Genomic DNA, 17,117 nt, shown 5'->3' on the forward strand with positions numbered 1-17,117 from the left:
TAGTTCTTGTAAGTTGTGACATGCTACATCACCTAGGAGATACTAATCAGAGGTATAAAAGAAAAACAAAACTGTAATTCATACAAATGTGTGATGTCTTCCTATGATTGGATCTCATGAAAATTTGATTAATCCAGTAAAACAGACATCAGAATTATCGCTTTAGTATTAAGTATTGGCTGTCACTAAGCCAGCCAGCAAATCTAGATTCTATAGATATGTACAACAGTGAATGTGAAAAAAAAAAAAAAAAGGAGAGAGGAAAAGGAAAGGGTATGGGTATGGAGGGAGAAAACGTGTAATGAAATATTAATATACAGGTATTTTTGAAGGCACTAAAGAATAAGTTTAAGAGCAAAACCTTCTTATTTACAAGTACCCTAGAAGTTTTACTTATACAGAAGATGATTCCGAGTTGGAACCAGATGGTCCAGACCCCTCTGTGAATCCCTCACGAACATCTCCTCAGCAGAGCGGGCACACCCTGAGCAGCACCAGCACCGAAACAAAATAAAGCAATACATGTCACAAAATATTATAAATAAAATAAAAAACACAAAGAGAGCACCATGGAAAATATATTGCAGAAAACAGTACCCATGAATCTCTTTCAGCCGTTTATCAACGCATGACAAGTGAAATTCGTGGTGGCATGGAAGAACTCGTATTTTATCACATTCTTCATACGCACTCAGGCAAATGTAGCACCTGTATATGAAGTTGCACACTCATAATAGGCAATAAAAGACCAACATAAAACGGTAATAATTAATTTCACCAGTGGACACCATATTAACTAACGAAGTGCAACAAGCAGAGATCACAAGCAGCGGCAGACCTACAGTAACTACACAATACTGAAGAAACATCCCATACACAGCATCCCAGAAAGATTCCGTGTATAAAACCGGTCAGAAGCTGGGAGTGCAGAGAGAAACTTACTGTGCATCATCATCTGCACTCTCAGTGGTGTTACGCTTTCTATGACTTTTAACAGGGAAAGAGTCCACGACAGCCTCAGGAGCCGGGAGTGATACCACAGACAAGGAAAGTGACACTGGTTGCCGGTGAATTTCATAAATACCTGTAGACATCACAGAATAATAAAGTTAAGCAACATTAACCTCGCAAAACTTGTATACAACCCTCAGGTCGGCAAGACCACAACTATAAACATTTTTATTTTTTTTGTAAAAGCGTGTTTGGAGTACAAGTTCTCCTTCAGCCCCAAAATCATGAGAAATAGATAATCTTGAACTATTTGAAAAAATAAAAAAGCACAAGAGAAATAGGGCTAGGTACCTTGTAAGACAAAGAGAAGTCAACACAAATCCAAAATATAATCCGATAAGTGCCAGATAACTGAATTTTCATATGCCAATGTTGCACAACCACCACACTTTGCCATAGTAAAAGAAAAGAATTTTCGAATGTTGTTACTACCTGTCTGCCTGCTTCAAGGAATGCAGACCAAAATTGAAAGCAAGAAAAAAAACTTCATAAATATAAAGCAAATCACTATCCCCATTGCAAGGAACAAATTCAACAAGTTGAATATTCAATGCATATGCTATAGAAGTGTTCTAGTAAATAGTTAAGCATACCAGTGAAAGAAGCTCATTAGAGCAACAAAGTTGGCGGAAAACAGATAAAGCATGATCAAGGGGAATTACCTCGAATAGTGCTTCTTCTAGCATCACTATTCTTGAAATACTTGCATGAGTGCTAGATTCAACCATCAAGATTGCTCCACATGAGCATGTGCGATCAGAGTGAAGCCCTGATGGACAAATACCAGTCTGAGGATTAACCCTCTCGTGTCTATCATGAAGTCTTCCCCAAACCTGCAAACAGTTTTACAGCTACCACTGGGTAAAGCTAACTAAATATCCGAAGTAAACTATCCACCCACGTCCACCCAAAAACAGACATTATTGACACAAAAAGCAAACAGACAAACCAAACATGCAACGAAACTCTAAATTCTGTTGACTTCTAGAATGATTAAACAAAAAATATACTAGAACTTAATGACGGTGGGAAGAAAAAACCTATTGTGAAACAAGAGTTGCTCCATTTTAAATATACCTAAAGAATACAACAATACCTAATTTGAGTATGAAATGCATGCCGGGTCCATTATGAAAAGAGTGTCAAGAAAATACTCCCTCCATCCCACAATATTGGTCCAAGTTAGGGAATCAACCTACTTAACGAGACAAAATGATTGCACTTTGAACATGCACATTAGCTTTTCAAAGTGGAAAACTACTAGGTGACATCTCGAAATGAGATAATAGAAGAACATTAAGCGACAGAGGGAGTATGCATTTTCCAGAAGAATAGAAAATGATCGTCGTTTTATTCAAAATATATAGATGTATTGAAAAGAATACTTAGAAAAACCCACCTCAGATCTTGAATGCTGGCGCCATTCATTCCCACCCTGATTCCTACTTCTACTTCCTATGTACCCAGAATCACTTCCAACCCCATCATGAAGCAAGTCACTGCTGAAATCAAGAAGCCACATGTCGTGGGATCCTAGAACGTCATTATCATCGGTTGAGAAAACAGATCTTTGGGCATCACTATTATCCCTCCTAGAACTCCATCGTGAAAAAGCATCCCAAAACAGCAGCCTACTATTTCTTCTTTGCTTCGCGGTTACTTGTTATTTCAGAGGAGCTACTACTTGACAAAATGCCAGAAGAGATACCGCATCAACATGAAGTATGCTTCCCCCACTTCCATTTTGTTCCCCATCTGATGCAAGGAACCCTAGACCTGAAGGTACGGTCTCTTGAAGAGCATCATCTCTTAGTAACCCAGAAGATATTGGTGAATCAGAAAGAACAGAACCCGAAATAACAGTCACCTCATCTGTTTGAGGAGATAAACTGCTTGGACTTCTAACCTCTGCAAAAACCGGGGACTCGTCCTTTTCCTTAATATCAACATCATTAACAAGATCCACATTGGACCTTACATTTGCAGAAACTGCATCTGAAGATGGCTGATCCTGATAAGAAGTACTAGCTATATCACTGATCCTGTGATCAGCACTTAGTTGGTAAGGAGGAACTAATTCCTTACTTCTAACCAGGGGCTTCCCTGGGTTATTTATCTCAAAATTGACTAAACAATCTGCAGAAGAAGATTCCTCACTGGCTACAATACTACTTCCCGATGAGGCTCCAGTTTCAGTTTCAGAGGCCAAAGAAGACTCCTTTGTTGGACTACACAAATTGTCGACTTTTGGCTCGCTGTGTTTCATGGAATTCACCAGTAATTCAGATGGCTCATCTTCAACCTGTGCAAAACAAAGTTTCATAAATTAATTGATGTTTCCATATATCTCGAGAGTGACTATGAAGGTTCATCTTTAGCAATAAGAATCGTGTCAAACAAAGAGTATCAAGTGTGGGGTTTTCTGGAACTTGTCACTAGTAGAATATATGAACAACTCTTGGCAGTTCAAAAAATTCCTTGCTACTCTCCCTTGTTCAAAAAGTGACTATAAACTTGGTTTGGGAAAGAGTTGGAATGAGAACCTGCTTTTAGAATGCTTCCTGTACTAATACTCCATTCTTTTGTTTCTTCTTTTCCTAACAAGACCATTTTTACATTGTCTTTTCTTCGCAGTAAAGCGCTAGAGCTCCAAACTTAAAGTTGAGACTTGAGACACCAAACAGACACGTCACACTCTACTAGGTTGGGGTGACATGCAAAAGATATATCTTCCAAAAAGATAGTGTTCATAAAAGAACACGGTACCCTATGTTTCATGCATCATCATATTCCTTAAGTTCCTTGTCCTTCTCAAGCCTTTCTCCAAGTCCAGCTCTCACATTGGATACCTCATTGAAAAAAAATCCCCAAGGACCAATTCATAAATTTGAAAAAGCTTTACATACATACATTTAATATGCAAGAGTAGCATCTTCCTTTTCTTAACAATTCATGGATCCTAAAGGAAAGGATATAAATGAAGTCCAGTATTTGCTCCAACAACACTTGGTAGAAATGTAAGCACTACGCAGAACACCTTGTTGTCAATGTCCAGGACCAAAGGCTAGACAATACCATGTCCATCAAAAAGTGCATCTTCATCTAAATTTCAGCTACAAAAAGTCCCACTTCTTAAATCTCGTACTGCATATGACCTCAAATAAGAGATGATGAGATAGTTTTGGAGTCAATTGGCAGCAAATATTTTGCATAGCCAGCATATGAATTCACTTGAATAAAGCATGGATTGACTGTTCTCTACGCCCACACAAAATGCCATTCTACTTTCACTTCAAGACCTCCATTAGCTGTAATCATCTAATTTTTCAGACAATCTTCTTTTCTGATGGACCCTTACGAGATCAGGTCACATCCTCGTGTAATTCTAAATAAAAAACGGATCTAGGTTCGATCCTCCAGAAGAATCGACCACCATTCATAACCAACATTGATACTGCAATGTTAAACACTCGATAAAATTATCAAAATTTACACCGACTCACATCCACATTCCGGAAGTTGATTAAAAGATTAAACATCCCCACACTTGCCAAATCACAGCCAAATTGATACAATTCCCTGTATGGCTGTATCAATCTGTTATCTACCCTTTTTATGTTTTTTTTTTTTTTCCAGTATTACTTTGTCACTTAAGAGTTAAGGCTGTCCAAAATATTCGTCCACTACCAAAGGGCCAGCTGAACGATTTCCTTGGGTCATGACTCATGCTAAGTGCTCACAAATTGCCCAATAAAAAACATTACGAATTTACCAAGGGTGCATACGCATACTACATGCATCAAAAGGATTGCATATTGTAGCGCATCCAAACATTTAAATTCCAATAGGTACCTCACACTTTTCAATATACTGGTAAATGAGCATGTGCTTTGCACATGAAGTAATCAAAAGAGCTTTGACCTTGATGAGATTCGAATCTTGAAACTATTTTCTTGGGAGGAGGTGATCACAATGTTCTCAAATAATTCATTAAAAACTATGCAATAACAGTGTCAAACAAAATAGAATAACTAAATTTAGCACATTAACAATGCCCAAGAAAGAATTGAAAGAAGCATAGTATATAGATTTTTCCAAGCAAACGTATTTGCTAAATCTCAAAAGGTAAATAGTCTACTTTCAAAAAGACAAGAACTTCACTAACGAAAGATAAACAGTTTCACAGGAAGGTTATTTTCATACCATAGTTAGGAAACAGAGAAATCAATACACCTTGTCACTATAAACCAGTACTCATTGGAAAATTCAAACCCTTTAGAACAATGAAGCTGCTGACTTCAAGGGTTCCTAGCCACCACATCAAAACTGAACATTATCCAATACATAAGAGTATGATTCACAAGATCTGTAAAAGGAAGCACATACCAAGTTATGACCCACTTCTAATTAGCAACTTTGCAAAAACAAGCAGAAAATTAATTCTAGTAGAGGGGTTAAAATATCTTGTAATTAGCAAGATAACATTAATCTAGACACATAACAACTTCAAATTCTAGTATAGAGGTTAGCTTATTCCTTTTTGTTAATTCATTAAAGTGCACCTTTCCGCATATCACAACTTTCATTAATACGAAAATGTCATTTTAAGAGCAAAAATAGAAGCTAAACGGATTTGGTACAAGTGTAGGAGTTGATTGGGATCCCTTCTTCCATCATGTTTCTCCCCTTGGCGAACACCAAAGAAGTTGTATCTTCCTATTTAAAGAGATATCCACTAAACCATCTTTCTGCCGGATAAAACTACAAGTGGTAGATTGGATAAGTCGCGGGATGTGATTGGTTTGTACACATGAAATCCGAATTCCCTCTCCAACGGGGTTAAGAACAACAGAACCTAATTGCCAACAACTCACTCTTCCACTTCGTCATACATCACAACCTAGGTACCTTTAAGAGCATTCCTTTAAAGAAAGAACTCTTGAAACAAACAATCCCTTATCGAGAATCTTCAGTGACTGAACCCCGTTTTTTTGAATTTCGAACAAGGTACCATCTAATAGTTTCCACGTTGTCTTTGTATCTATAACCATTGTCCATATATGGCCTGGAGGAACTATATACGTTCAAAAGCTAAACGAAAATTTGTGTTGTTATTCTTCATGCCATAACACAAAAGAAGATTTCACAAACATCAAAATGTTAACATAGACACAGCCCCCTTACCCCATCCTATTCTTCTTCTTTTTTACTAATACTATATATTCTCACACCAATGCTTATATATATGAACAATACGTATGGATCTTCAAATACAACAAGGGAAATGGAAAGAATATCACTTGCGCATGGATTTATTTAATGTAATCAAACTAAAAGTAGATGTTTTCGATGACTATCTAATTTTTTTCCTCACACGGCAAAATCAACTTGCCCCTAACTTACAGGCAAGTATTCTGTTTAATCTTCATCAAGTGATTTTCATCTCACTGTGCCAACTTATCCAGCCGCTTAATTAGCCCCCAGTACTTTAGTTCATAACGAAATAACTAGGAGCTCAACACATGAATTTTTTTCAATTTCTTCGACAATGCCACAAATTAAGGAACCAACATATATGAGTTCGGCTAAGAAGTTGGGATACTTGAAAAAGGTGTTAACAATGATGAACCTGAAAACACACGCAGGAGACGTGTTAAACGGGAAACACTGTAGACATAAATTTTGAACTATAGAATTTACCCACACTTCGAAATCTATATCTCAAATATCTACTGTTCAAATGAACAGTGTTGATTGTTTATATGTAGGCTCCTATTTCCGATTTGGATTTCAAATCGTTAATTACATACTAAAAAAAAAAGTAAAACCTCCGATTAATGAAAAATAAAGAACAAGAAACAGACTAGAATAATTTAATTTTTATTGATGATTGGGGTTTAAACCCCTTGTTTACATCAAAACAGAGAATATTCGATATATTTAGAGGGATTGGAACCCTTTACCTATCACTTGGTACGCTTACTCTTACTGATCTTCGAAGTTTGCTGAAGATTGTAGGTGGTAGTGAGCGGGTAGGTTGCTTGGTGGTTGTAGATTATAGTGGTTTTGCTTGAATGGAGTATATCTTCTCTCTCTTTGTATATTTTCTACGTTGAGAGAGAAGAGGTATGTATAGCTTTTATGTTTGGGCGGAGAGTGTGATGGTGAAGAGTTGAGAGATGAGATATGAGATTTGACGTCTTGAGGTAGATGAGATAGATGAGAGAGATGTTAGGTCTAGATGAGAGATATCGATCAGGATCCCTTCCTTTGATGATGTATCTCATATTTATAAGGGCTTCCTTCATCAGATGCTTGGCCACCAAATAATTCCTTTGAATTTGAATAGTTGTTGCCAGAGGATAGGATGATATCATATCTTCTCAGTCTCTTTAAATTTTGAATGTTGGTTGCATCAGATGACATTCATCTTGTAATATTCTTCTGCTTCCACAGGAGTATTTCTTGGGCTCTACGTACCAATTTGAGACTACGTGAACCCATATTTGGTTTGTAGGCCCTGCGAAATGCGGGCCTACATGGTTCAACCGAATATTTGATTTGTAGGCCTTACGAGATATGGGCTTACATGGTTCAACTGATTTGTAGTCCTGCTACTTTTTCCGCAGGCTCATATATTCGTTAGGCTTGTCGGGCCAACACGTGTTTGTTGATTCGCGGGCTTGTCGGGCCAACATGTGTTCGTTGATTCGCGGGCTCATCGGGCCAACATGTGTTCTTTGATTCGCGGGCTCGCTGGGTCAACATGTGTTCTTTGATTCGCTGGCTCGCTGGGTCAACATGCATTTAGGCTCTTTATATGCCTTTTAGTTTGCAAGCCCAACATATGATATATTAATAATATTCATCAATCTTTGGTTGAAATTTATGTGCCAACAAACACCTTGTATCGAATCCCAACGAAATAAAAAAGGAAAATTTTCTTTTCCTGTTTTTTTTACCAGCACTATCAAATATACGAACAGAAGATAAAAGACTGACATAAGAAAGGGATGACAGCAAATCCAAATAAACAGAACCCAAAAAGTATTCAGATGTAAAAAACTAAGGCATAGATAATTATAAAGACACATAGCATAAATAAAAGTATTCCTCATAGGCCTCATCGGAGAAAGTGATGATGGACTTTACCTCTTCTGACTAAGAATTTGTGAAGCTCATCATTGGCCCACCCCAGTATGACCAAGATTCCACAATGACCAAAATTCCAAAGAACCAAGCTAAACTGCATCAAAACAAAAAGTAAGAGAACTTTTCTGGAAAATCGATAAATAAATGTGCTTGTCTAGACTAGATGACCATATCGTTCTAATATAACTACTTTGGCCATACGAAGCGTTCCAACCCACCAAAAATATGGAGCAAATACTTGAAACTATTTGAACTTCTCAAATTATTTGAGGACAAGTGGGAGAAATATTGAAACTCTAATTTGATTTTAATTTTGAACATGGGAGTGATTTAATCAAACCAATTAGCAAAGGTGCCAATAGAAAATAGTTGTAGGGGGAAAGTTGACTTGCTATTATACATGGTGTATCAAATTACACCTTCCCTGTAAACTTAGCCATTTACACCAGATAGATAACTTGCACAATAGATTAAAGAAGGTATTGATTCACTGGCTTAACAGACACAATCTAACCCACCCTCCTTCAAGTTGAAAATAAAGAAGGAATGCATCATGCACAGATACAAACGAATAACTGTAGGGGGGAAAGTTGACTTGCTATTATATATAGTGTATCGAATTACTCCATCTAAACAAGGATGCTACCTAGGTTCTTGGGTTCAGAACACCACGTCAACAATATGTCCAATTGATTACTCAAACATAATATCACAATAGCAATTGAAAACTTGGAAAGTGGAACCTTTATTAGTGCATATATCTGATAAGAGAAAGTCCGGTTCGAATTGGCTAGACCAGTAAATTATGATAATCTAGGCATACTAAGGGTATGTTCTTGACCCATAAGATATGTTCTTCCGAATGAAAAATAACACAAGTCTTAAGAATCCTTTCCAATCGAGTCTCTTCATCCTACAAATACTAAATTGCCAGTTACAACTCTGAAGCACTTGAGATTGCCAGTTATGCCCACATAGCAAGAATATTTTGTAGCTAGATACTAATGGAAAATGCAGAGAGAGAGAGAGAGAGAGAGAGAGAGGGGGGGGGGGGGGGGGGGGGGGGGGGGGGGGGAGGGAGACACAAATTAGACAAATCCTGCCACAATTGTCTTTGAAAGTACCCTTTTGATTTGGATGATCAAAACATCATTTCAAAATGGAAAGATGCACGGAAAGTTAAACATGGTAAATTCACAAGAACCAAGTACAGTTAATCCATTGGTGGGATATGGCCCAAGATAATATCCCCTTAAAATTTCTAAGAAACCAAAGCAATAACAAAAACTTCATTAACATAGTGAATATGACATATCCAATTTCTTGAATTTGTCATAAGGTGACACTCAAAGAACACCTTCCTATCAAGTACTTGTTGGTCCATTGCCAGCTAAAAACTCCCAACGGTTTAAGAAGCATGACTCGTGCTTTCTTACAACACCCCAACCCTTAAATTCACCTGAAGAAATGATAAACACTACAAACGAAATTTAACGTTTGAAAGAGAAACACAGCCTTAACTCCTAAATCTCCTCGAAAGTAATAGTTGTTATGATGGTACACTATATAGTCTTGTTATTTATTTGTTAACCTAGAAGGCAGAAGGGTGATAAAGGTGAATATGGTCCTACTTCAAGTTGTTTTTACTCCTTAAGATTGCAAAGGCTAACAAAACTATTTTTCTATACAGCATCCATGACACTCCTTAGTGGGACAATAAACTCAAGGAATTTCAAAAGTACTTAAATTGAGTATTCCACACCGTATCATGGTATCATTACAGATAATATGAAGAATTGATGTGACATGAATCAACAGAATTCTCTAGCTTTTCCCTTCGCCATTAGATACTAATCTAGTCTCAATGATGTAAAGGAGTCAATGTCCTTTTCAAATTAGAAACTATGGCACTTAGGGTTTAGAAGATTGTCCACTTTTAGAATAGGAGAAATTTTATAAACATAATCGGGAAAAGGCAAATGCAAAACTCAAGGTGCTATTACCAATATTAACTTCAAAAACGATTTACATTGCCATCTTAGTTCCCCATAATAAGCATATCTCGAAAAGTTTGCTTTCCTAGAAAAATTGGGTAAAAGGGACCATGGAATTATGGCTTTATGAAGTAAGGATTCCTACAGTCGAACAGAAAGATAAAACCCTCATGTATAGATGAGTAAATGTTCCTTACGATTCGTACCACCCATAAAATTGCATAACTGGACTATGTGTTTGACTGTATTGAAGCATAATAAGAGGAGAACAGGACAACAATAAGCATAGTTGTAACTGTCATGGCACCGTGAAATCTGGATAAGAACTCGCGATATACAATTGTCTTTGTTCTAGTTGGAGTTTATTGACCAAAAAATTAGAGTTTTTCTACACAAGATCTGCTTGATTTCCAATCAATCAGAACAAACACAGCAGATTCGGTGTGCCAAAAAATGCTAGAGCGATTTAGTAAATTTAACGTGTCGCCATTCAAAGAGGAAATGAAAATGAAGTGAGCAAAACACCAAATCTCATGTTTCCGTCTTCAAATTAATGTGTCATAATAAAATCTAATGTAGCATTTTAAATTCTTTATTCAATAATGTTGTGAACTCAGAAGGCTAACAACATATAGGTTCTTTAATGAAATTACAAAGTCAGGTACATGACCTGGTGTTTACTAAAACAAATTGGAGTTACCCACAGCATCTTCCTTTAGGTCATCTTTCTCTTTCATTGATTTATCTTTGGAGTGTGATCATGAATGTTGATCTATCGATTACCATCAAATCGGACAAGGAAAATGTAATGTGTGAAACTTTCTCAATGGGGATAAAAAAAAAAAAAAAACAATTCATCGTACATCTTAAGTGCAATAACTGTTAAGCATGATCAACTCAGTTATGATTCAAACTCAGCATTAGATTAGCAAGTTTGGAAGCTTACCGTTTGAAATCGAGAGAACTTCAGAAGGTAAAATGGGGGAAACACTTTAATAGTCTTTGCGTTTTTATAAGTAGAGTAGAGTAGATTTTCACAATATGACAAACTTCCATATTTTTCAACACTTTTGCGCAACTTTAACATCGATACAAAAGCATTTTCCTTTTGAATTTCCTCAAAACCTTACCAATTTAATTATACCATCCTAGCTAATTCCTAAACCCTCACATCCAAAACAAACACACAACACAAACATTACACACTTAGTTACAGATCCATTACTTTTATAAATGCAACACCTTTTCCGGTGCGAGCATCAATTGCCTTAAGAAACTGTCAATAAGAAGGGAAAAAAAAAACTGCCACCAGATTTCGGCTCTGTTTAGAACCTAAGGAAAAAAAATAAAATGGGAGGAAAATAGGAAGGAAAATTTACTATTCACAAAACATAAATTTGTTATTTTCTTCTCTCTTTCTCTTGCAACCAAACAATAGGGGGGCAAAATTTTTTAGTTTTCATTTCTTTCCTTTCCTTTCCTTAAAGTTCCAAACAGAGCCCTTCGTCTCTTCCATTTTTTCTACTTCCACGTCGATTTCAGATTAATGTTTCCCTCATTCCGTCTTCGGCATAACACCATTTGACCGGCATATACATATGCACACGTGTACCAAAGAAAGAAGCTCAATTTACCGGAAATGATGAAACCGACCCATTATCCATCAATTGATCAATCTCTTCAATTTGTTGTTCGAAAAGATTAGCGGGCGTAAAAAGGAATGAATAAATACGAAATGGGTACATTAATCTTGAGATTATTTGTTGAGATTGTGATCATTGATTGTGTACCTCTGTGGGGGCGTGAGATGTGGAGCAACCACAGATGAAGAGGGATGAGAGGAAGGACCGGTTTGGACGGTCGGGTCGCGATTGCCCGAACCCATCGAGCCGGCTTCTCTAGAGAGAGAGAGAGAGAGAGAGAGAGAGAGAGACGGAGTACATATATGGAGAGAGAGAGAGAGAGTTAAGAAGAAGGATGATAATGGTGACACGAAACACAGCGCATACTAGGAAGAGGTAGGGAAGAGGCTTCGAAAACTAATTGAGATAATTTGGCCTAGTTTCCAAACATAATTGTTTTATCCATATTAAATTTTTTTCACAATTTTTAATTTTAAGTTAATTTTTTAAAATTGTTTGTTTGTATCAACAAGTGGGCTAAAAGTGATAAAATTCTGATCTTTTTAAAAATAATTAGGTAAAATTCATAACTTTTTACTTTTTTGATTTCTCTTATCGACACAAATCAATAATCTACCAAAATTTGACGCAAAACTAGCCAATTTAAATTTTTTTAATAAAGACAAAAAAAACTCAAGTTTTACATAAATTGAAAACTTATGCATTAAATTTATTTTTTTGAATTTTTGAATTCTTTTTGGATAGTATATTTTTTTTAAGGCAATATCAATCGGAAGTACTCAATTAATTGGTGATTGAAACTCGATGATACAGAGGATTTGACCAAAAATTAATTGTCAACATTTTCATGACGTTCGTGCAAGGCTGTAAATGAATCGACATACTTGAACTCAAAACTCATTGAAAAAGTCGTATCCGTTCGCTAAAGACTCATTCAAATGTGATTGTTGTATAAACAAATCAAACTTTAAGAACATCTCCCCGGGAGGCGTGGAATCTAAACAGAGATCAGCAAAATGCTCCAACCTTTTAGACTTCAAAATCATAGTCAACTCCTCTATGGAATGGGCTCTTCCTTGTCGCTCTCAATTTGGCAGCAGACGCCAAAATGAGATTGTATTTCCGGTAGTAAATAGGTTCTGAGAAAAAAATTATAGCAATTAAGTTGTTAGGTGTTTTCGGTACGTAGTGAAATAGTTGTTGAGAAATGTCAAGTTGTTTCCGGTAGTGAACAAGTGGTAGATGAGTTTGTGAGTAGAGTTACTGTAGCAAAAAAAATTTTGTTAACAAGTTGTTAGTTACCATGAACAAGATGGTAAAATGCCAAAACTTGTTGATTTGTGTGAACGACATGCTAAAAATGCTTGGTTGATAGGTTTGCTCTCCACACAATTAATCAGAGTTCAGTCTTTGGGGTAAGTCGCAAGAAAGTAATTTCTTGTGAATTACATAGGATTGGCACGGATGACTTGCCTTTGACCAGATTGTAGAAATGATTAGTCGAGGTGCACGTAAATTGGACCAAAACCCTGACCATTCAAAAAAAAAAAGAAGAAGAAAACACAAAAAACAAAAAAGAGCTAACAAATGTTCATGTTATTGTTTGGTCTGTTTTGAGTTTTGTGGTTGAAATTGCGGGATGGCAGCTAGTACATGGGCCTAGGCCTAATTCTACCTTGGGCCATGGGCTTATCTCCATGAGGATGAAGGCTCAGATGGAAAAACACCACCATAAAAGGCCCACTGGATTTCTCACTTTAAATCAGATTCACCGAATTGGTCCGGAGAAAATGGACAGTATCAGACCCCTACAAGAAACCCCCGTCTCCCACGTACCTTTCTCTCTCTGTACTTTTCATTTTTTTTTTTCCTATCCTCTAACTTGTTTCTTATAAACAAATCCACCTCTCTTTTTCTTTGTTCTTCCACTTTCACATCAGTGTTAAATTCAGTTAATTCAATAATTGAAATAGAACTGCGTGTAAATTAAACTCGTGGCAAATTCCTTCGAGAATTGAATCTAGTCAATTAAAAAATTCATACCTTTTTTGTATGGCCAATTCCATAGAATTTTTTTAAATTAGCCTCAAAGCTAGGATAATATTATATATACCTGCTTGCTTATTAATAAGACTTCTATTTTTGCTCGGAGAGAAGTGTAATTTTACTTGTGAATTTTATTAGAGAAATATGGTGAATATTACAAATGTGATGCTACAAAAAAGGTATGAATTTTTTAATTGACGTACCTTGTGAAACACGGAACTGACGTACGGAAGCAACAAATGAATAAAGAATTTTTTCTCTGCATCACATAAGCATCATGCTTTTTACAACTACATGACAAAAACATAAAAACATCCGAATAAAATGTCTCCATCGAAGTGTTGAAAATTAAGGACAAACACCAGGTTCATATATCTCGTATATTGGCCTTGAAAAGCCTAGACCCCTAGTCACATGTGTGTAGTGCGCGCAAGCGAAATGAGTACGTGATCGTGAAAGCAACTTCTGAAAACATCTCAAATCTGAAGCCGTAATGTAAAATTCTTGTACGCAAATGTCCACGGATCTAGGGTTGGTGTTGCCCCTCGAAAGGGCAGCACCGTGTTGCTAATTAATGCAGTCCACTCTAGTCTCATTCCAATTATGAGAATTGTTTACTTTGTAAAGATCGTTGAGTAGAATAAGTGTACCATTAATTAGCTCTATCGAGTATCATTAATTAAGTGCAGGCTTGATAGTAAAAACATGTGTTTTCCCATACTACTCCTTCTGTCCCATAAAATTTGTCCGGTCCGCATAAAGATGACTTACAAATAATACATTTTTCTAAATTTTCAACTACGTGCTCTCCCTCTAGAGTTCATGTCGGTTGAAGTAGGGAGGAAGATGATGGTCGGATTTGGTGAGGTGCTGGAAGTAGTGATGGCCCAACTCAGTGGAAATCAGGGGAGATGTATCCGGGTCAAAGTGGAGTTGGACATTACCAAGCCTATCCCACGAGGGAAGAATGTGAGAACTGCAGATTGGCAACCCATCTGGGTTTGTTTCCGCTATGAGAAATTTCCACATCTTTGTCACTACTGGGGTCTAGTTGGGCATGATGATAAGGCATGCATGTTAAAATATAATGAATCCAAGGCGGAGATCATGAAGGTGAATCAATATGGAGAGCGTCACCACTTAAGGCGCCATTCAGCGCCGTTCAAGAAGAAGTTGTCGTTGTCAGCGACGTCAAGAGCGACGGCCGAGTCGTCGGCGATGGCAAGAGCGAGTCAGGATGGGACCGAGGATTACGGGAGAGATTTTCATAATCCCGCCAATTTCGGGGTTTTCAAATTTGGAATGAGGCGTCTTCAATGGGATTCGAATAATGTGGATGCGGATATTAGGGGTGGGGATGTGATCCCTACTGGGTGAGACCTTTAAAAATCAATCCACCTAGTATGGGTCAAAATGTCTGGTCCACGAAATGTACCAGCAATAAAAATTATAGAGGTCCAAATAGAAGGAACAGCAAAGGCCCTCTCCGAGGGGTCAACTGGGTGCCCAAGGGATATAATGGAGGAGGACTGTTCCAATTCAAGGGGAGTGGAAATTCAAAGGAAATCGAGCGAGGAAACGCTAACCCTTGATCAGGAAGTGTTCACGACTAAAGCGTCTGGAAAAGGACAGGAAATCACAGAGAAAGGTGAGATGGTGGAGGGTTCCAAGAAGAGGTCTAGTGGTAGAGGATACTAACCCTTGGCTTGCAATGTTCTAAAGTTTGGGTGTTATCTTCATTTCGCTTGCGTCCGGAGATAACATGCAATGCACAGATTAGAGACATGTGGAAGAGTGTAGGGGATATGCCAAATGGGGAAGTGAAACAGGAAGCTTTGGGTTTATTTGCTACAATTGGTTGGCATGTGTGGATAGCACGGAACAATTGGGCTTTCAAACAGAACTGGAAGTTGGAAACAATTATTATCCAAGATGCGTCGGAGGATTTTGATAATTTTTTGCAAGCCACTAAGAAGGACCAACATTCGAATCGTGATACAAATGGTGGAGAAGGTGTGATATGGAGCCCGCCAGTACATGGAGTGATTAAGGTTAATGTTGATGGTGCTTTTGATTCGGGTTCTCATAGCGGGGGTGTGGGAGTGGTCTTCAGGAAATTTTCAGAAGATATTCTGGGTGCTATCGCTCTTCCAACTCTAGGGCAAGCATCACCAAAAATGGTGGAAGCCGAAGGATTTCGCATTGCATTGACCAGTTCCATATGCTCGGTTGGAAATTCATATCTGTTGAAGGGGATGCGCAAACTGTGATCAACATATTGCAGGGGACGAGACAAGTTACAGCACGCAAGCCTAGAGGTCATAATTAGAGATACCTTGTCTTTTGGTAGTCGTTTTAGTTCTTGTTCTTTTAATTTTGTTCCTCGTAATTGTAATAGGATGGCTAATGTTTTAGCCAAGTAAGCCATATCTCTGGAGAATCTGATAACTTGGCTTCAGAACTTTCCAAGCTGGGTTCATAGGGAAGCCTCTTTCGATGTTTCTTTGATGCAGTAATAAAAGTAATCTATTACCGATTGGGAAAAAAAAAAAACTATGCATTATCCATCTTCTCTTACGATTGGTTCATTATTTCATGTTTAGACTTCCAAAACAAACTCTAATATTTTTTTTAGGGGAGTTTTGGCTAAAAAATCCTCACAGATTATTTTTTCGTCTTTATTCAATTTTTTTCGTATTTGTTAATTTTGCGTCGATTTTTCGTGGATTATTAGTTCGTATTGGCAAGAGGAATTAAAAAGTTAAAAAAAAAAATTCATGTTTGATACTAATTTTCTTCAAAAATAATCCAAAACATACGAATTTTATGTTTCGGATTATTTTTGTCTTTATTCAAAAAAATTAGTTTTGAGCGTAATCTTTTACTATTTCGTTCCCTCCTGTCAAGAACAACCAATAATCTACCAAAAAATTATGCAAAATTTACAAATGCAAATTTTTTGAATAAAGACAATAAGAAAATAATTCTTGAGGATTATTTAGCCAACATAATATATTCTGGTACTTAAAGTCTTATCATTTTGTTTTTTATTTTTTATTTTCAACTAATAAACGCATAAATAAATGTTTGAACATTTCTCATTCTTGTATGGGTTTTTGTCATTCTTTTGTGGGATTATTTAGCCAAAATAATATATTCTGGTACTTAAAGTCTTATCATTTTTTTAAATCGGTAAATCTCACACGTATAATACAATAATCTTGAAAGAAATTGAAGGTTCGGTTAATTCTTTTGTGGGGTTTTGTCATTT

The 17,117-nt window shown here is 36.9% G+C and overlaps 1 pseudogene; it reads right to left on the reverse strand.

Annotated features, from left to right (window-relative positions):
- Positions 1 to 270: 270 nt before the first annotated feature.
- LOC131314845 (uncharacterized) lies at positions 271 to 12,092 on the reverse strand (annotated as a pseudogene).
- Between the last annotated feature and the right edge of the window lie 5,025 nt (positions 12,093 to 17,117).

The sequence above is a fragment of the Rhododendron vialii genome, chromosome 1a, assembly GCF_030253575.1.
Source record: "Rhododendron vialii isolate Sample 1 chromosome 1a, ASM3025357v1".
In the NCBI taxonomy this organism is placed as follows: domain Eukaryota; kingdom Viridiplantae; phylum Streptophyta; class Magnoliopsida; order Ericales; family Ericaceae; genus Rhododendron; species Rhododendron vialii.